The sequence below is a fragment of the Limulus polyphemus genome, unplaced genomic scaffold (assembly GCF_000517525.1).
Source record: "Limulus polyphemus unplaced genomic scaffold, Limulus_polyphemus-2.1.2 Scaffold3948, whole genome shotgun sequence".
In the NCBI taxonomy this organism is placed as follows: Eukaryota; Metazoa; Arthropoda; class Merostomata; order Xiphosura; family Limulidae; genus Limulus; species Limulus polyphemus.
This window is the reverse complement of record NW_013669558.1, coordinates 43142-47732: the sequence shown is the minus strand read 5'-3', so window position 1 is coordinate 47732 and position 4591 is coordinate 43142. Positions and strand designations below refer to the sequence as shown.

The 4591-nt window shown below is 32.8% G+C and overlaps 1 long non-coding RNA gene across 3 annotated transcripts in view; it reads left to right on the top strand.

The window, feature by feature from the left end:
* LOC106470332 overlaps positions 1-4106 on the top strand; it is a 21284-nt gene extending 17178 nt beyond the window's left edge. For all 3 annotated transcript variants that reach the window (XR_002613017.1, XR_002613018.1, XR_002613019.1), the window contains exon 4: positions 2911-4106. This is a non-coding gene — a long non-coding RNA (uncharacterized LOC106470332). The remainder of the gene's footprint in view (positions 1-2910) is intronic.
* Positions 4107-4591: the final 485 nt, after the last annotated feature.

Here is a 4591-nt window from a genome sequence, read left to right as displayed (position 1 = left end):
GATAGGGCACTCGACTCGCAATCTGAAGGTTGCTGGTTCGATTCCCTATCCCACCAAACATTCTCGTCCTTTCAGCTGTAGGGGCGTTATAATGTGACGGTCAAACCCATTATTCATTGGTAAAAGAGTAGCCCAAGAGTTGGCAGTGGATGGTGATGACTAGCTGCCTTCCCTTCAGTATTAAATTGCTAAATTAGGGATGGCTAGCATAAATAGCCCTCATGTAGCTTTTTCAAAATTCAAAACAAACCAAACTATCTAGCAGTCTTCTTTGTCAGCTATCCTTACTGACTTACTTTATTTGTTGACGTGGATGCTCATCTCTTTAGGTACAATTACTCCCACTGCTGTTGAAAGAGGTATTAATCTCCTTGATATTATTCTAGCTAAACTCAATCAAGTATGTGGGTATTTATAATGAGGTTGTTTCACATACCAGGGAGGTAAATAAGTTGTTTCACATATCAGGGAGGTATATAAGCAGGTGTTGATTTGGGCATTGGTGTGTTGTTCTTTGTTTTTGAGTTGTTCATCTTCCTGATTTCAGGTTGGGTCTTATCACCGTTGTTACTTCATTGACCTACATTTTGGATCACTTCAACCTCTGTAGCTTCTACTTCAAAGCCTTTTTTGTTTCATTCACACTGTCTGACAAAGATGTAAGAATAGTACTAACTCTTTACCCTTTTGTTAACTTAATACCTTTGTGGACACCTCCAGTGTTCTGTTCATTAAGGGACTGTCTTGGTACCTTTCTCTATCAGTGGAACCCTTGGGTTCAACAGATTCTTTAGTCTGACCTTTTTCTTCACTTTTCTCTTCCACAAGATTCAATTTGTTAGTAATTTCTGTATTAAAAAGTTTCAGATCTTCTCAAAGATACAATAGAAATCATATTCTCACATTCCCAAGGTTTTTACTCTTGTCTTTTTGCTACTCCTAAGAAGAGAGGAGATTGAAAACTTGTAATGGATTTCATTGTACTCAGTCACTAATTCATTGTATCCCATTTCAAATTGCAGGACAAGAGATTACTAAAATTTTTCTTTGATGAAACTACTGGATGAATAAAATGGATTTACAAGATGATCCACATCCTCATTCACCAGTTGTCTCATTGATTTTTCAGGTTTACCTTTTTTGAGCACATTATTTTGGTCTAGATTATTGGGTGGACAACTGGCTCATACCAGCTCTTTCTTCCACCTAATTTCAGGCACACACAAGGCTTGCCTCTCAGTTGGATACATCTCTTGGGTGGATCATCCACACTTCCAAACCCCAGTGATTCCAATTCAGTATATGATTAATCTGTGATTTAGGATCAAGATTGTTGAGTGTACTCTTCAACCTTCTCCTGTGGCTCCTCGAGCTTTAACAATTGAAAGTACACAATCTTATGTGTGTTGCCATACCTACAGTCAAAGATATCTACTTTAAGGACTGTGGCTTCCATATTGGATATTGTTTCTTTGGGGCAAGCTCCTGTGTGCTATCTTCCATGAGTGTTGGTCAGTGTAAGATGAGCTGTGACCCACCATCCCAGCCTATTTCTCTCTCCCTTCACGTACTTGCTTCTCTCCAATTATGATTGGATCAAGAATTGACCACAGTTGAGTTGCTGCCTTCCCGCTAGTCTATCAGATCAAAATTAGGGACATCTAATAGCAGATAGCCCTTGTGTACTTTTGTGTGAATTTTTAAAACAAACAATAATTTTCAGTATGATTAATTTGTGTATTAATTTATGTATTGTACTTTAGACGTTTCTGTATCTTCATGGCAATTTGTAATATGACAAGACAATTTATGTCTTGATTTATGACACAAACTTGTGTCAGTGGGAATAGTACAGTAAAGATGGTCAAAATAGTTTATTAAACATATTTTTGAACCTTTCAGTGAGAATAACAAATTAACATTTCAGAGTAAAATGAATGAATTTGTGAAATAATTCATGAGCTGTTTTAAGTATTATGTTACAGGAAATCTTTTATTTTTTGGAATGAAATAAATCATTTTAATACTTAAATATCATTACAAGCAGCTTCAAAAGAATATCATTGATAGTAAATTTTATGTATAAAGTATGGTCACACAATCTTTAAACAACTCACATTTTTGGTGAGCATTCCAATAGTATTTCTGGATGGCAAGTTAAAAACTAAAGCATGTTTATCATCATCAGTATTTATTGAGTAGAAAAATCTCAGTTTTAATTCAGTCTTATTTTGAGGTAAGTTAACATACATATCAAATATCAGTTTAAATGCAATGTTCCAAATTTATTTTATTACGAAGTCCAAATGTACTTTTTGGATTTTTGCTGGTTGAATATGTATAAAATGACTGTCGATTTTGTGCTTATCAAATACTGCATTTAAACTTGAGTCCAGTACTTCATGCAAGGAGCCTATATTGAGATATTTTATTTTTCAAAACTAAATGACAGGTTATTTGAAAGTGTCGCGCAAGAATCCATCGTAACAAATGCCACCAAAATGGGGGCTAAGTATAACATGCTTAAATAACCAAATAATATTACAGTAATGATTTCAATTTAACACTTTTTGCCTGTATTTTACTGTATGAGGTATACAGCACAGGACGTACAGGAATTACATTAACAAAATGTGCACTTTCGTTAGTAAATTTGTTAACATCATTTCTGGACACTGTACATTAATTTGGTTTCTAAATAGTCCCTTGCACTGCTTATATAAACTTACTGTGATTGTTATACTGACTGTTTCTGTTTTTACTAATATAGTATATAATCATAGTAAACAAGAACTCTATTGATGAAACTGGAATAATACAAAGTTCTGAGAAGATATAACGTTAATTGCATGTGTCAGAAAGAAAGATGATGATTTGTATCTCCTCAACATTATAAACATTTCTTTTCAGATTTTGTGAAATCTCACTTCTCAAACGTAACTGAAACTCAAATCAGGGAAAAAATGACCCAGAAGTGCAAAGACCTGAGGATAACTCATACCAGAAGAATTAAAAGAGGAACTGTCACAAAAGAGTTTTTCTAAGCTTAGTAAAACTGGAAATATATGTTTATGTGTAATATAAATTTATATATCTTTTCTTATTTTTAAGCGCATTACAGTGGTTTGTGTGTGTCATTGTTTGGGGGAAAAAAAACTTAAGAATTTATAAATCTAAAGCAAAAATTCTCCATAATATTTATAAAAATAGTAATAAAATGCAAAAAAAATAAGGTGATGTTTTTTGTTCTACATATTTAAGCTTATTTAATCTAACAGCAATAAACATGTGCATGTTTTTAAGGTGTGAGAAATTTAGAATTTTATTTTAAAATAGATCATTAACCCTGTGTTAGTCTTCTGTAAAAACTTTCCATAGTCACTCTTCTGGGGTCTGAGTGGAACCCATCATAAAAAATTAAATTTAAAATGTTTACATAATAATAAACTATTATTTTGGAAACAAAAAACACTAACACTCAAAATCTTGTCCTTTATTAATCAATAAATGATCATTGAATATTAAAACTTGTTTCTTTTTTACCACCTAAGCTAAGTGTAACAACTTAACACGAACTAGCCAAGTACTGAAACTACTGAGAACAACAAACATGTACGTGCTTTTATCTGCCAGTGCCAAAGTTTACAAAATATTTGGGGTCCGTGAAGACCCCGGAAGACTAATGCAGGGTTAAGAAGATATTTTTTTAATAATTTACATGTCTAACTGAAACATATCAAGACAGTACAGTATGGTTAAAAAGTTAGCTGCACTACTCTTAAATCTCGTCTGTGTGGATACAATCTGACTTGCAACACCAAAACTCATTGGACCTATGTTAGTCTTCATGCCATGCTTACTTACTAATCAAATATATTTGCATACTAATCTGAAACAGAACAAAATTAAAAGGATTTATTATATTGCTCTAGAGTGACTAACTTTTGTACCACCCTTATATTCACTACATGTTTATAAGCCTCAAATTCTAGACAAAAGAAGAAACACGTTATTTTCAGAACCGTTTAATTGCATTGGTTAATAAGTTATCCTTATATAATGGAAAGTGACATGGAAAATAAATTTTGAAGTTACACAAACCTTTATATTGGAGTAGGTTTTTCATGTTTGTTGAAGAGTAATTTTGATCTTGTTTTTATACATTCAGGGTGATTAAAACTCCTACTTTTTCATGTTGGTGTGAAGTAGGTATGCCTAAACACCTTATATCAACAGTTTTCCAATATTCCGCACATCTTCTCAGGTAACAGATGACTCCCAATAAAGATGAAATCAATGTGTAATGCAAATGATAATATCACTGAGCACTATAACTTATGTTTTGACACATTTTACCTTGTAGTGATAATTTCAGAGCTAGTGTTTGATAGACTATGATTTTACCTTTATATCGTGACATCATGTTAGATAATAAATGGCCCTTAATATGCCTAAATACCCCATGTCAGTAGATTTGAAATATTCCAGACCTACTTCACAACAATAGGGGAAATTAGAAATATTAGCTCATTATGTATGTGTAAGTAGACATGAAATTTGTTTAAGATTATAATCAATAAGGTTCTGTATT